The sequence below is a fragment of the Tachypleus tridentatus genome, chromosome 2 (genome assembly GCF_004210375.1).
Source record: "Tachypleus tridentatus isolate NWPU-2018 chromosome 2, ASM421037v1, whole genome shotgun sequence".
Lineage (NCBI taxonomy): Eukaryota > Metazoa > Arthropoda > Merostomata > Xiphosura > Limulidae > Tachypleus > Tachypleus tridentatus.
This window is the reverse complement of record NC_134826.1, coordinates 145512078-145530221: the sequence shown is the minus strand read 5'-3', so window position 1 is coordinate 145530221 and position 18144 is coordinate 145512078. Positions and strand designations below refer to the sequence as shown.

The 18144-nt window shown below is 35.1% G+C and overlaps 1 protein-coding gene and 1 pseudogene across 3 annotated transcripts in view; one reads left to right on the top strand and one right to left on the bottom strand.

The window, feature by feature from the left end:
- LOC143245306 (uncharacterized) overlaps positions 1-18144 on the top strand; it is a 355844-nt gene that overhangs the window by 256559 nt on the left and 81141 nt on the right. The gene's annotated exons all lie outside the window — the stretch shown is intronic.
- LOC143236696 (alpha-(1,3)-fucosyltransferase C-like) lies at positions 11661-13653 on the bottom strand (annotated as a pseudogene).

The window sequence follows — 18144 nt, the reverse complement described above, 5'->3', positions numbered from 1 at the left end:
AAACATTATGCACGAATCTCAGCTGCACGTCTCCCCAGTGGTACAACCACATGTCCACAGACTCGCCCGCTACAAACCGGGTTTCAACAACCGTACTAGCAGAGCACAGAAAGCCCTTTGTGTCGTTTTGACCTTACTTCCAAAACAACCAACCTTGACTTTACGTATTATTTTCAAGATAAATCTCGTACTAATCCAGTAATCTCGAGATTGTAGATGGCAGTATATATTTTAAGTAAGTCAAATTTTAGTTGTAATCGATGAATAATGCTCAGGTTTACATACTGCGTTCTTGATGTGTCCACTTATAACGCCGCTTAATGTGGTAAATTCTTTACAGGACTTGGACCACGTAGGTAAAAAATAGTTTTAAAACTCGCTTCATCGAACTCTCTATTTCCCATTATGAAAATATCACATTTCATTAACCCTACAAATTCGACCTTATCTAATAGAAATTTCGGTAGAGTTAACACCCGCTTGAACTTTTTGAGTACAATCAACTGATGCGAGGAATATTATTATAAACGTACTTGACTTCGTGTACGAGATAAAAATGATATTTTTTTAGCATAATTGTCTGTTCATCTAAGTATTGAAATTCCAAGCATTAAAGTCGACCCGATACTGCATTAAAAATAGATTTTCTTTCAATACATATATATATATAAAGCTCAGTATATTATATTAAACATTAGGTTTCAGTTACATTCATGAATCTCCGCATATTTTATAATTAGTTCTGTGGTTTGTTCTCAATATATCGTGATGTAAAGTTTCAGTACAAGAAAAGAATAGCTGTTTCATGCGGTTATGTGGAAAAAAAATATTTAGAACAATGCCCGGTTCATGTGAAAAAAAATATTTAGAACAATGCCCGGTTCATTGAAAAATATACTTAGAACAATGCCCGGTTCATTGAAAAAAAATATTTAGAACAATGCCCGGTTCATGTGAAAAATGTGTAAATTTAGACAAGATAAACTACACAAGATGTGATCATAATTTAATTAAAACTTAGCCAGCATTCTTAGTATTACAAAACAGATATTAAAACTTAGCCAGCATTCTTAGTATTACAAAACAGATATTAAAACTTAGCCAGCATTCTTAGTATTACAAACAGATATTAAAACTTAGCCAGCATTCTTAGTATTACAAAACAGATATTAAAACTTAGCCAGCATTCTTAGTATTACAAAACAGATATTAAAACTTAGCCAGCATTCCTAGTATTACAAAACAGATATTAAAACTTAGCCAGCATTCTTAGTATTACAAAACAGATATTAAAACTTAGCCAGCATTCTTAGTATTACAAAACAGATATTAAAACTTAGCCAGCATTCTTAGTATTACAAAACAGATATTAAAACTTAGCCAGCATTCTTGGTATTACAAAACAGGATATTAAAACTTAGCCAGCATTCCTAGTATTACAAAACGGATATTAAAACTTAGCCAGCATTCTTGGTATTACAAAACAGATATTAAAACTTAGCCAGCATTCTTAGTATTACAAAACAGATATTAAAACTTAGCCAGCATTCTTGGTATTACAAAACAGATATTAACACTTAGCCAGCATTCTTGGTATTACAAAACAGATATTAACACTTAGCCAGCATTCTTAGTATTACAAACAGATGTTAAAACTTAGCCAGCATTCTTAGTATTACAAAACAGATATTAAAACTTAGCCAGCATTCCTGGTATTACAAAACAGATATTAAAACTTAGCCAGCATTCTTGGTATTACAAAACAGATATTAAAACTTAGCCAGCATTCTTGGTATTACAAAACAGATATTAAAACTTAGCCAGCATTCTTGAGTATTACAAAACAGATATTAAAACTTAGCCAGCATTCTTAGTATTACAAACAGATATTAAAACTTAGCCAGCATTCCTAGTATTACAAAACAGATATTAAAACTTAGCCAGCATTCTTAGTATTACAAAACAGATATTAAAACTTAGCCAGCATTCTTAGTATTACAAAACAGATATTAAAACTTGGCCAGCATTCTTGGTATTACAAAACAGATATTAACACTTAGCCAGCATTCTTAGTATTACAAAACAGATATTAAAACTTAGCCAGCATTCTTGGTATTACAAAACAGATATTAAAACTTAGCCAGCATTCTTAGTATTACAAAACAGATATTAACACTTAGCCAGCATTCTTAGTATTACAAACAGATATTAAAACTTAGCCAGCATTCCTAGTATTACAAAACAGATATTAAAACTTAGCCAGCATTATTAGTATTACAAAACAGATATTAAAACTTAGCCAGCATTCTTAGTAGTATTACAAAACAGATATTAAAACTTAGCCAGCATTCTTAGTATTACAAAACAGATATTAAAACTTAGCCAGCATTCTTAGTATTACAAAACAGATATTAAAACTTAGCCAGCATTCCTAGTATTACAAAACAGATATTAAAACTTAGCCAGCATTCTTAGTATTACAAAACAGATATTAAAACTTAGCCAGCATTCTTAGTATTACAAAACAGATATTAAAACTTAGCCAGCATTCTTAGTATTACAAAACAGATATTAACACTTAGCCAGCATTCTTAGGTATTACAAAACAGATATTAAAACTTAGCCAGCATTCTTAGTATTACAAAACAGATATTAAAACTTAGCCAGCATTCTTAGTATTACAAAACAGATATTAACACTTAGCCAGCATTCTTAGTATTACAAAACAGATATTAAAACTTAGCCAGCATTCCTAGTATTACAAAACAGATATTAAAACTTAGCCAGCATTCCTAGTATTACAAAACAGATATTAAAACTTAGCCAGCATTCTTAGTATTACAAAACAGATATTAAAACTTAGCCAGCATTCTTAGTATTACAAAACAGATATTAAAACTTAGCCAGCATTCTTAGTATTACAAAACAGATATTAAAACTTAGCCAGCATTCTTAGTATTACAAAACAGATATTAAAACTTAGCCAGCATTCTTTAGTATTACAAAAACAGATATTAAAACTTAGCCAGCATTCTTAGTATTACAAAACAGATATTAAAACTTAGCCAGCATTCTTAGTATTACAAAACAGATATTAAAACTTAGCCAGCATTCTTAGTATTACAAAACAGATATTAAAACTTAGCCAGCATTCTTAGTATTACAAAACAGATATTAACACTTAGCCAGCATTCCTAGTATTACAAAACAGATATTAAAACTTAGCCAGTGTTCCTAGTATTACAAAACAGATATTAAAACTTAGCCAGCATTCCTAGTTATTACAAAACAGATATTAAAACTTAGCCAGCATTCTTAGTATTACAAAACAGATATTAAAACTTAGCCAGCATTCTTAGTATTACAAAACAGATATTAAAACTTAGCCAGCATTCTTAGTATTACAAAACAGATATTAACACTTAGCCAGCATTCTTAGTATTACAAAACAGATATTAAAACTTAGCCAGCATTCCTAGTATTACAAAACAGATATTAAAACTTAGCCAGCATTCTTAGTATTACAAAACAGATATTAAAACTTAGCCAGCATTCTTAGTATTACAAAACAGATATTAAAACTTAGCCAGCATTCTTAGTATTACAAAACAGATATTAAAACTTAGCCAGCATTCCTAGTATTACAAAACAGATATTAAAACTTAGCCAGCATTCTTAGTATTACAAAACAGATATTAAAACTTAGCCAGCATTCTTAGTATTACAAAACAGATATTAAAACTTAGCCAGCATTCTTAGTATTACAAAACAGATATTAACACTTAGCCAGCATTCTTAGTATTACAAAACAGATATTAAAACTTAGCCAGCATTCTTAGTATTACAAAACAGATATTAAAACTTAGCCAGCATTCTTAGTATTACAAAACAGATATTAACACTTAGCCAGCATTCTTAGTATTACAAAACAGATATTAACACTTAGCCAGCATTCTTAGTATTACAAAACAGATATTAAAACTTAGCCAGCATTCTTAGTATTACAAAACAGATATTAACACTTAGCCAGCATTCTTAGTATTACAAAACAGATATTAAAACTTAGCCAGCATTCTTAGTATTACAAAACAGATATTAAAACTTAGCCAGCATTCCTAGTATTACAAAACAGATATTAAAACTTAGCCAGCATTCCTAGTATTACAAAACAGATATTAAAACTTAGCCAGCATTCCTAGTATTACAAAACAGATATTAAAACTTAGCCAGCATTCTTAGTATTACAAAACAGATATTAAAACTTAGCCAGCATTCCTAGTATTACAAAACAGATATTAAAAACTTAGCCAGCATTCCTAGTATTACAAAACAGATATTAAAACTTAGCCAGCATTCTTAGTATTAAAAACAGATATTAAAACTTAGCCAGCATTCTTAGTATTACAAAACAGATATTAAAACTTAGCCAGCATTCTTAGTATTACAAAACAGATATTAAAACTTAACCAGCATTCTTAGTATTACAAAACAGATATTAAAACTTAGCCAGCATTCTTAGTATTACAAAACAGATATTAAAACTTAGCCAGCATTCTTAGTATTACAAAACAGATATTAAAACTTAGCCAGCATTCTTAGTATTACAAAACAGATATTAAAACTTAGCCAGCATTCTTAGTATTACAAAACAGATATTAACACTTAGCCAGCATTCTTAGTATTACAAAACAGATATTAACACTTAGCCAGCATTCCTAGTATTACAAAACAGATATTAAAACTTAGCCAGTATTCCTAGTATTACAAAACAGATATTAAAACTTAGCCAGCATTCCTAGTATTACAAAACAGATACTAAAACTTAGCCAGCATTCCTAGTATTACAAAACAGATATTAAAACTTAGCCAGCGTTCTTAGTATTACAAAACAGATATTAAAACTTAGCCAGCATTCTTAGTATTACAAAACAGATATTAAAACTTAGCCAGCATTCTTAGTATTACAAAACAGATATTAAAACTTAGCCAGCATTCTTAGTATTACAAAACAGATATTAGACGTATGTAGAAACGGTTATTTAAAAATAATACAATTTAGAACTTTTTACTATAACCGTGTCACCAACATTTTCGTAATAGTCTTTGTTTTATAAATACTGCATTTGTATTGTTAACGTGTGATAAAACGCAACATAATTTAGGCCTAACACAGAGATAATATTAACACGTTAGAATGTAGATCTAATTCGTAAAAGTTATACAATGTTAATACGTTATACGTTAGACTCAATTAACATAATTTATGTAACATTAACACATTAGAACTTAGATCCAGTCAGTAAAAGTTATGTAACTGATACATCAGTCCATGTAATTTACATACTATTCGAACAATTGAATAATAAAGACCCGTTCCATAGAATTTACACTATATTAACAAATTAGATATAATAAGATATCCTATAAGCCAAACGCACCTCATTTAAAAGACATGAATATTATTTAGGCTTTGGAATCCTTTTATGTGCCATGAAAGTGCCACGATGCATATACATCACTAAAGTATAAAATCTAGTGTTTAGAAAATGTCATATATGTCATGAAAGTGTTAGTTTGTATAACACATCTAAATAGAGAGTCTAGTCTTTAAAAAAAGTCGTAGATTCTAAGAATGTTTCGTTGTGATATTTACAATTTTAAAATCAAGGGTTCGATTTTAAGATGATACGACACACACATTCCAAGAAAATGTAGGTTTGCGCACAACATTCGTCTTTAGAATTTAGTGTTTAAAAATGTCTTTTGTTCCATAAAAATACTAATGCGCCCGGTTTGGCCAGGTGGTTAAGGCGCTCAAGTCCTAATCTGAGGATCGCGGGTTTGAATCGCTGTCGAACCAAACATGCTCGCCCTTTCAGCCATGGGGGCGTTATAATGTGACGGTGAACCCCACTATTGGTTGGTAAAAGAGTAGCCCCAGGTTTGGCGGTTGGTGGTGATGACTAGCTGCCTTCCCTTCTGTCTTACACTGCGAAAGTATGGACGGCTAGCGCAGTTAGCCCTCGTGTAGCTTTGTGCAGAATTCAAAAACAAACAACAAACAAACAAAACAGTAGTGGATACATGAAATCCACCATGCGAATCCAATGCTTTAATTAAAGAAACTTTCAGAAGATCAGATTAATTCCGGTTTATAATCCAACTCTGACACACGTCCACATTTTACTAATGTATATTTTAGGAATTACTGTATTTGAGGTCTATAAATGCCAGGTTTTCTTACATCATCTCTCCGATCCCGTACAACCACCATGTTTAAACCTTATTCAACCTGGAGCCCTCCACTACCCCCAAGAAACATTTGTTTTTCCCGCTCGTGAATATGTTTTAACAACATCAGTACGTAAAAACATGTTCGGGCACGTTCCAATGGTTAACACGCCAGAATCCAATGGACTATGGTTCACATCTCGTTCTCTTAAACTCGTACTCCGCAATTTGTGGACGTATGTGTTATAGAAGTAACAGTCAAATTTCTCTATGCGTTAGACTAGGCCAGGAGCTGATAATGGGTGCTTTAGACTGGCTATCTTCTTACTGTTCCATTGCCGCATTAGTTTTACCTTTATCACGCGCCATTTGTACATTTTGTCACTACAATCACCTTGGTCAGTGGTTCTTAACCTGGGGGTCGTTTGAAGTTTCTCGGGGGTCACGGAAGGTTTGAGAATTATTGGGGAAATCACGGAGCAGTTTGTAGTTTTTGTGGCAAGTGTCTGTAACTGCCCACCAATGAGAAACACGAAGTGCTGCAGTTGAACCACGTCGAGATGCTTGTTGCGCAACCACCTGTCTAATTTTGAGTAAAAATTTTCATATATTGCAACGTTTAGAATTGTCTACATTTTAGCTATATAATATTAATACATCGAACTTAAAATTTAAATATCAAAGTTTCCATTGTATTTAGCAATATTTCTCCTTGTATATATATATATATATATTATATTAACCCTCACACTGAGTGAATCAGTAGGTTTTGCATGCTGTTGAGTAATTCCATGGATTTTGTATTTGTTTAGCACTTGTAGCATTTCTCAAGCTCATTTATTTGTAACATTTTTAAAAAATTAGGATCTTTATACAGTTTTGTGTTATTCTACCTTTACGCAAAGTTCACCATTAAAAAAATTATTATAGGGGTCACGGTAATACTCTGGAGAGTCTCTGGGGATAAGACGATGAAGAAGGTAAGAACCATTGTTATAGGCTGTACATCTCAATCGTTATGACTGTATTATTTAACAGTAGTATCAGGTGTACGGTAGGCTCTATTTGCGTATAAACAGTGTGCACAGAAGTTTTTAAAAACTCATTTATGTTTCAATTTATACGTTCAGTCATAGTTTGTATGCTCTAAAAACTATAAATACGAACTTTCCTGTCGATTTTCTGTACCCCATGGATGTACCCTCACAATATGCGTAACAGTCTATCAGTTCAAAATGAGGGGATGCTAGTACAGAGGTTCTTCGGATATCTGTGCATGAATATCTGAAGTGAACAAATAAAGAGACAAACATGTAATGAAACGTTTTCTATTCCATAGCCACAAGTACCTAGGATTAGATAAACATTCTCTAGATTATCAGTGTTTGTTATCACGCAACAGCGTATCGTTTTTATGCGATAGAGACTTTGGTGGTTTTAACTAACTCTTGCACGCTCTATACTTTGCCCTGTTAAACAGGAGTGGCACAGTGGGAAATTGTCCCGACCCTCCACTTTACAAGGGAACCACAGTGATTTTGATTTCCGAACTGTGTCCGTTGGGAATCCTTAGTAGTCACGACAGGAGTGAGTTTCGATGGTGACTTTAAACCATTTATATGTCAATTATACCAGAAAAAATGCCATTAATTTTTGTCCAGAATTTTTAATAAGTAATATTTGGAGGACACCAGGAATTAACCTACTGAAGCTAAAAGTATACATATTGTTAGACACCATACACCAAAATATCATACATATTGTTAGACACCAGACACCAAAATATCGTACATATTGTTAGACACCATACACCAAAATATCATACATCTTGTTAGACACCAGACACCAAAATATCATACATATTGTTAGACACCATACACCAACATATCGTACATATTGTTAGACACCATACACCAAAATATCATACATATTGTTAGACACCATACACGAAAATATCGTACATATTGTTAGACACCATACACCAAAATATCATACATCTTGTTAGACACCAGACACCAAAATATCATACATCTTGTTAGACACCAGACACCAAAATATCATACATATTGTTAGACACCATACACCAACATATCGTACATAATTTTAGACACCAGACTCCAAAATATCATACATATTGTTAGACACCATACACCAAAATATCGTACATCTTGTTAGACACCAGACACCAAAATATCGTATATATTGTTAGACACCATACACGAAAATATCGTACATATTGTTAGACACCATACACCAAAATATCATACATCTTGTTAGACACCAGACACCAAAATATCATACATCTTGTTAGACACCAGACTCCAAAATATCATACATATTGTTAGACACCAGACACCAACATATCGTACATATTGTTAGACACCATACACGAAAATATCGTACATCTTGTTAGACACCAGACACCAAAATATCATACATCTTGTTAGACACCATACACCAAAATATCGTACATCTTGTTAGACACCATACACCAAAATATCATACCTCTTGTTAGACACCATACACCAAAATATCGTACATATTGTTAGACACCATACACCAAAATATCATACATCTTGTTAGACACCAGACACCAAAATATCGTACATATTGTTAGACACCATACACGAAAATATCGTACATCTTGTTAGACACCAGACACCAAAATATCATACATCTTGTTAGACACCAGACACCAAAATATCATACATATTGTTAGACACCATACACCAACATATCGTACATATTGTTAGACACCATACACCAAAATATCATACATCTTGTTAGGGCCCGGCATGGCCTAGCGCGTAAGGCGTGCGACTCGTAATCCGAGGGTCGCGGGTTCGCGCCCGCGTCACGCTAAACATGCTTACCCTCCCAGCCGTGGGGGTGTATAATGTGACGGTCAATCCCACTATTCGTTGGTAAAGAGTAGCCCAAGAGTTGGCGGTGGGTGGTGATGACTAGCTGCATTCCCTCTAGTCTTACACTGCTAAATTAGGGACGGCTAGCACAGATAGCCCTCGAGTAGCTTTGTGCGAAATTTCCAAACAAACAGACAAACATCTTGTTAGACACCATACAAATGCCTACAGAAAGAATAATTCACAATATGTAATTTTAAAACAGAAAATTAATGTGTTAGGATGAAGATAAGTTGGTGGAAACATAATAGCAAATGTTCTAGTGCTGTTTGTTTTAAACCAATGAAAAATAATTTCTCGATAAATAACTTTTTTTGTAAAATAAGAAGGTGGTGATGTCTCTTGGTAATTTTGGTTTTAATGTATGCCTACACAATGGTTTATCGGCGCTCCATTTACAGTGAGGGGATCTAACCCCCGGCAGTTTACCGTTGGCCCATTTGGGGATCTGTACTTCAGATGCTGTCCTTTAACTGACACGCCAATATAAAATATTTTCACACCAGAACTTATATCGTGTATAGTAAAAAAATGTCATTAAGAGGAACAAATATTGGTGTTCATTTAGGCTTAGTAATTGTGCTGAAAATGAACCTGGAAGTATTTCTTGTTATATATCGCTTCTAATTAGTAGATCGTGGACTGAAATATAGACGTGTGTGAGTATAGCGATACACTGAATATTGTATTCGGTTTAATAATAAGCAACCTATTATTAAATCATGATATTCAAGTCGCCATTACTAGGCTTAACGAGGTCCATTTCTGTAATTCTCTAATCAAGATAATTCTGTCGAAAAAACTTTAACTGCAAGTGATATGTCTAATGAAAATTATTGTTTAGTTATCTTCATTGTTATGCATTTTGTTTGTTTTGGAATTAAGCACCAAGCTACACAGTGGGCTATCTGTGCTCTGCTCACAATGGGTATCGAAGCTCGGTTTCTAGCGGTTTGAGTCCACAGGCATACAGCTGTGTCAGTAGGGTGGGGGTACATTTTTATTACTTGTTTTTTTACCTTGAAGTTTGCGCAAAGCTACTCGAGGGCTAGCAGTCCCTAATTTAGCAGGGTAAGGGAAGGCAGTTAGTCATAACCACCCACCGCCAACTCTTGGGCTATTCTTTTCAATGGGTGGTGAAATTGATCGAATGTTATAACGCTCCCACGGCTGAAAGGGCGAGTACGTTTGATGTGACGGGGATTCGAACGTACGGCCATTTTTATGTAAACACAATGTTCAATATTTAAAGTAGACGTTGAATCGTATTCGATAGAGATGACTGGACTTTTAAAGTTTTACTTCAAATCTTTAAAATAGGTCGAAATTTGCACTATTTTTAGCAATTGTTAATTAAGGTTCGAGCTTTTAGGCTCAATTTTTTTTTTTAATTTAGTATATAATACAAACATATATATCAGACATTATACCCGAAGTGCAGGCTACTTAAACAAAAGCACTTCATTGTTATTTTAAAGCAATATTATATGTCAACCACCATAATATTTTTATTCTTTTCTGTACGTGGAAAGCTCACAATGAGATCTATACAATATATTACCGCGTCCTTTCTACGCGCATCCCAGTCGCGCCAAGCATGCTCGCCCTTTCAGCCGTGGGGGCGTTATAATGTGACGGTCAATCCCACTATTCGTTGATAAAAAGAGTAGCCCAAGAGTTGGCGGTGGGTGGTGATGACTAGCTGCCTTCCCTCTAGTCTTACACTGCTAAATTAGGAACGGCTAGCGCAGATAGCCCTCGAGTAGCTTTGTGCGAAATTCAAAACAAACAAACAAAATCCTTTCTGCGTACCATCTGTCAGATGCCTGCGAATCACAGTTGAACACATAAGCCTCAGACAAAATGCATGTAAAATTTATGAACGTCATAGCAACAAATGATGATGTCATTGGTTAAAGAATAAACTACACTGTTATACGATTGGCCAAATGTGTTAGACAAATGAAATTATCACTATATTAAAATTAAAAATTATATAAATTAAATTTCAGCAAAGGTTGTAGTGTAGGCACTCTACATTTAGTAATGCGAAACAATATGAACTGATGTCCAGTGATAATCAATTGCTGTTAGGCCTCACCTCTACACTGTGAGGGGCGTGGGTATCCCATAATAGTGATGGTTAAATCCCACTGTTTGGCCAAAAAGGCGTAGCTCAAGAATTGGCTGAGGGTAAGGTTACATATCTACCTTCTCTCAAGCCTTTCTGTAGATAATTAAAGGCAGCTGTATGAAAAAAAAATTCTGTGTAGTTTTGCGCGAAAATTCTGAAAAAAATACAAACGAACCAACTCCATATTTAGGTGTAACTACTTCACGAGTTTCAGTTAACTTACTAAAGTATTGCTTGTTTGTGTTTTCTTTAGCAATGCCACAGCGGGCTATCTGCTGAATCCACCGAAGGGAATCGAACCGCTGGTTTTAGCGCTGTAAATCCGCAGACTTACCGCTGCACCAGCAGGAACTGCAGTATTACGATCGGAATGTTTTGTTTTTGTTCAAAATTGTTGCAAGTTCTTTGCTTGTGTCATTTTGTACGCAACAACAAAAAAGACAACTACTGTAACGCAAGCAGTAAATGCTTTGAAAAGTCCACGGCAATAAAACGTTATATATTTTGAAATATTTAATTTAGATAGAAATCAAAACTGTAAAAGACAGCGTGGTGGCGTTTTCTTTCTTTTGTTTTTAACTTAGAAAAATATATTCATGAAGCTGATATGCTAGAGCAGGTTTAGGTAATCGTTGAACTACATTTCATGAGGGAAGTACTTTAAATAAATGTATTTGGTTACAATGCATTTCATTTAAGCAATTAACGCTGTATAGAGTTACACTACGTAAGTACCAATGACGTATAAGTAACCTGAGATCGACCATGTTTTTTAACATGTTTGTAGTATTTACCTAAACTTCTTTCGTAATTCTTAGCAAAATCAAACAGATAGAAGGCCTTGGGCTTTGCTCCAACTTTTACAACTGGCTTGCGTTTTCCACCACTTATCAATTTCTTGGTAGGTAGAGGGCCCTTCTGTCGAGTCGTGAAGCTTCCGGCATAATTCACACACCCAGTGATAGCCACCCATGGCATGCATCTGTTTCCACCTAAAATAACTGTTATATTCAGTAGTGTTCTGTGATAAATATATTAAATAATCAGCTAGATCTTTAGGTGTCGCAAATTCCAGAGCATTAATAAAGGATTTAGGTGGAGCTAGTTCGCTGTAGTTCCCACCACCGAACACTACCGGGACCATATCTGTTTGTAAAATGTGAAAGAATTTCTCTGTGACGTAGTCTTGACAAATGGAATTTTCAAAAGATAAATAAAACCGATATTCTCTGGCTACATCGTTATAACAAACCTTAGACATCCTTGGTTGGCAACTTTTCTCCACATAATCCGTATACGTCCACGGGCACGTATTGCTTCAATTCGCTGACGTAACCTTCTCGATTTCCAACAGTTTTACAGTTGCTCACAAACCAGACCACCATCTTGGTTTTATTCGAAGCGTGGTCACGAGACACGGGTTCCAAGGTAACGCTACGATTGGTAGTTTTTTGAACGTGACCGTACGGAGTTACTATGTCCGAATCTAGGCGGAAGGTAGCGGTCCAGTTTATCATGTCGTTAAAGTGATCCAAGGATCCCGTGTTGTGTGGGGATTCCAGGACGAATAAAATCCATCGTTGATGGGACAACCGAATGGCTGGAATATCGTTGAACAGATAATCTGCCCAATGAAACACTAATGCATCACTTTGATTCAGAACTCGACGATTGGATGTTAGCGAACACCTACGTTCAGTACACTGCATCTTATCCGTCGAAGGAAGATAATCTTTTTCAGAGAAGAAAGTCGTCCATAACAAGACTGTTTTCACAGCTGCTCCTGATTCTCCATGAGGTTCACCTGTTGATCCTGGATCTTTTGAAGACTGAACCAAATCACCGGATTGTCTAAAGTGGAAATTCGAGGGACGGATGTGAAAATCGATATGGATAGAAAACGACAAAAACGAAGCTAAAATAATAACAATTGTTAAAAATAGTAGAAATATTCTAGCTTTGTCAAATATACGAGGCAGTTTCATCTCGGAAACGTTATATTGACTGCAGAAGTTTTACTTCATCGCACAACAAGAGAAATATCTATTAGAGTATTGTTACTGCGGTTTCAAAATAGTTTTATAATAGCTCGAGTAACAGTTGAGAAAACACATTAATAATTCGAGTGAAGTTTCTGATCTCACTCTGTAGCACCGGAGCTCTACTCAAAATACATCATTTTGAGTTGCAAATGAAACATACGGCGAATAAAGAAACCATTACAAGCCACACAGCTGTTAAATTATCTCCAATTGTCCATGTAACTGTGACACGTGGATGTGCTCTGAGGTTCAGCTATTTTTCAAGCAGTAGTAGGACAGTTATAACTTTAGAAGTTCGAAATTATAGATAACACAAGCAACGTCTGCGTGCTAGAGTGTAAAGGACGCTTGCTATTTGTTCACTGGAAAGCTGTGTTGATAGCATTGTTCAAAACAGACAATACATAATCTGTTGAGGGGATAGGTGTGTTTCTCTTGGTTTAGCGTGCCCGGTCTGCGAATCCTGTGAATGAACAGTCCACGTGTGAAGCTTTGCGCGAACTTATGTTACAAACGACCAACGAATGAGTTTTAGGGTGGTAAAGCAGGAAATGGTGTTAATTTCAAAAAACAAATTGAGAAATATTTGGTCGATACTCCAAAAACACATGGTGTTCGTCATTTTAATGACAAGACCCGGCATTCGCTGGTGTTAAAGCGCTCGACACGTAATCCGAGGATTCGAATCTTCGTCACACTAAACATACTCGCCCTTTCAGCAGTAGGGTTAATTTCATTATCTATTTAAAAGAGTAGCCCAATAGTTGGCGGTGGGTGGTGATGACTAGCTACCTTCCCTCTAGCTTTACACTGCTAAATCAGGGACGGCTAGCGCAGATAGCCCTCGTGTAGCTTTGGACGAAATTCTAAAACCTAATTCAATGACAAAAAATAACAACATTTTAATAACAGGAAGAGGTTAACGCTCTCTCTACGTTGGTCATTTTTTTACCCCGTTGTCAGGTTTGAGACAATATATGTTTATTTCGCTTTAAAACACGTTTTAATCCCCTGAATGCTCAAAAATTAACTATTAAATACCTTTCAATATCTTATACTTAATACAACTTTTGAATATTATTATTTTTTGTGAGGTACTATACTACATAGCCGAGATTCGGAGGCAAATTACAATAAACGACTATTAGTGTTTCTATTGTAGCTATGTTCTAGATGGTTACGTTTAAAAAATATGTGTATATAAACCTGTCTTCAGAATGCTAGGTAGAGAAAATCTGGAAACGTCTGACTGAGTGACGGTCTAATATTAAGTAGAAAGTAATACAATAGCGGCTGTCTTGTTGATATTAGGCTTAGCTTGCCAGTACAGCATAAATACTATATTAGGCTTAGCTTGCCAGTACAGCATAAATACTATATTAGGCTTAGCTTGCCAGTACAGCATAAATACGTTTAATATCAATTTCACTTTCTCAGAATCATACCCTACTGGTGGTGGTGAATTTGTTTTCATATCTGCAGGTAATTAACCCGGCTTTAAAAAGGCTCTAACATTAACTAAACCATTGTGAGTGACACGGTCATGAAACAAAAAGATTTTATAGACAACTGATGGAGTTAAAAATATAGAGTTTTCACATGACAGCTTCCCAACTGATAAAGACATTGAAGATATGTTCTACCTTCTCAGGCCAGACATAACGTTCTAAGAAGAATGTAGCTTTATTTCAGCTGAGTTTCTACAAGAGTTCTGGATATCTTTAAACAGTGTTAACCCATGGATATCTTTAAACAGTGTTAACCCATGGATATCTTCAAACAGTGTTAACCCAGAATGTGAAGAAAATAATTCTTCAACCTTACCAGGTGTTGACGACAGAAAAGGCAAGACGACAGTTACAAGAAAAAAGTTTGATACATAAACTCTGTTATGACGATATAGTACGGAGAAAAAATGTTAAATAGCACCAGATAAAAATGACAGAGACAGTTTGTTTGTTTTGAATTCTCGACAAGTTACACGAGGGCTATCTGTGCTAGCCGTCCCTAATTTAGAAGTGTAAGACTAGAGGAAAGGCAGCTTGTCATTATTACCCACTGCCAACTCTTGGGTTACTCTTCCATCAACTAATAGTGGGATTGACCGCCGCTTTATAACGCCCCCACGGCTGAAAGGGCGAGAATGTTTGGTAAGACGGGAATTTGAACCTCGGATTACGAGTAAAGCACCTTAACCACTTGGCCTTGCCGGGTCTGACAGAAATAGAGTGGAGGTTTCTAGAAGATGAAACAGCTAAAAGAAAAATGCATTGTGAACATTTTGTTGATAGAAAATGAATGAACTCTATGGAGCAGAGAAAACAGATTCGCATACTCTGTAAAAAAAAAAAGCAAGAAAGAGGAGAAAAAAAAAAAGATATTGCAACCACTAAAGTAGTGCATAAAAGTTACACGAGGATGAAGAAAGCAGAATCCATTGAAACTAACCATCTATGACTATCAGCATCATATGACAGAGTTAAAATTGGAGGCCTCATGTCCACAGAAATATTAACGATTAACGAAAAGTATCAGGGCATCAGACAGAGTTAAAGAATGATCGAATTGAGTATTATGGACCTGTAGACAGATTAAATAAGTGATATGTTTCATACTTAGGCCGATACTGCTGTGATCAGAATTGAGTATTATGGACCTGTAGACAGATTAAATAAGTGATATGTCTCATACTTAGGCCGACATCAGAATTGAAAACGAAATATTTGTTAGAATGTGGAAATACCACAACAAGGGTGAAACTGTGGATGTAAACCAAACCGATGCACTTTCACATGATGAGAATACGAGAAAGAAAGATAGTTAAAGAAATAGTAAACTCTGAAGAGCAAGGCCCACTAGCCTACCCTGATGATGGTTCTAAGGTAAAAAGGGTTGGATGTTTCTTTGCCTGAGGAATTAACATTAATGGGAAGTACAAGTCCCTGCCCATTATGCCAGACATTTCAGAATCCCACAGGTTGAACTAGAAGTCGATGTCCTCAACAGTTTGTAGGCGGCTAGTTGTCTTCCATTGAAGCTTTAAAGCAGCTCTTTGATGGAATTGATTTTGTAATAGCAGACAAAACTGTACTTAATGTAGATGTAATGACACTGCAGCTAAACACTTCGAAACTGATCTTTCAGCGGATCGCTCGTTTTGTAATGTGGACACTTCTCTTATGTTCAACAGTGCCATCAATAACAATGTGGACACTTCTCTTATGTTCAACAATGCCATTAATAAAAATGTGGACACTTCTCTTGTGTTCAACAGTGTCATCAAATAACAATTTGCACACTTCTCTTGTGTTCAACAGAGTCATCAAATAACAATTTGCACACTTCTCTTGTGTTCAACAGAGTCATCAAATAACAATTTGCATACTTCTCTTGTGTTCAACAGTGTCATCAAATAACAATTTGCACACTTCTCTTGTGTTCAACAGAGTCATCAAATAACAATTTGCACACTTCTCTTGTGTTCAACAGAATCATCAAATAACAATTTGCACACTTCTCTTGTGTTCAACAGTGCCATTAATAACAATGTGGACACTTCTCTTGTGTTCAACAGTGTCATCAAATAACAATTTGCACACTCCTCTTGTGTTCAACAGTGTCATCAAATAACAATTTGCACACTTCTCTTGTGTTCAACAGAATCATCAAATAACAATTTGCACACTCCTCTTGTGTTCAACAGTGCCATTAATAACAATGTGGACACTTCTCTTGTGTTCAACAGTGTCATCAAATAACAATTTGCACACTTCTCTTGTGTTCAACAGAGTCATCAAATAACAATTTGCACACTTCTCTTGTGTTCAACAGAGTCATCAAATAACAATTTGCACACTTCTCTTGTGTTCAACAGAGTCATCAAATAACAATTTGCACACTTCTCTTGTGTTCAACAGAATCATCAAATAACAATTTGCACACTTCTCTTGTGTTCAACAGAATCATCAAATAACAATTTGCACACTTCTCTTGTGTTCAACAGAATAATCAAATAACAATTTGCACACTTCTCTTGTGTTCAACAGAATAATCAAATAACAATTTGCACACTCCTCTTGTGTTCAACAGTGTCATCAAATAACAATTTGCACACTTCTCTTGTGTTCAACAGAGTCATCAAATAACAATTTGCACACTTCTCTTGTGTTCAACAGTGTCATCAAATAACAATTTGCACACTTCTCTTGTGTTCAACAGAGTCATCAAATAACAATTTGCACACTTCTCTTGTGTTCAACAGTGTCATCAAATAACAATTTGCACATTTCTCTTGTGTTCAACAGAGTCATTAAATAACAATTTGCACACTTCTCTTGTGTTCAACAGTATTATTAAATAACAATGTGCACACTTCTCTTGTGTTCAACAGCGTCATCAACAAGCAATGGAAACAGAAAACAACATTGATAGAGACAAGATTTACTCCAATTTATCAACCAATGCATCAAGTTTAACGTACTATTCCGAGACTTTCAGGAAGTCGCGATCCATTTTTATCATATATGTGTGGTACATGGTTCTCTATCGTGTGACTGCAGTTCTAAGACCATTCTAGGGTTCTCAAGGAACATGTATTTTACTTACATGCGTTTCCATAATCTGTAAATAACTCTGTGTATACTAAATTTAAAACTAATTTTTACCTTAAGATTAAATGGCCCGGCATGGCCAAGCGTGTTAAGGCGTGCAACTCGTAATCTGAGGGTCACGGGTTCGAATCCCGGTCGCACCAAAAATGCTTGCCCTTTCAGCCGTGGGGGCGTTATTATGTGACGGTCAATCCCACTATTCG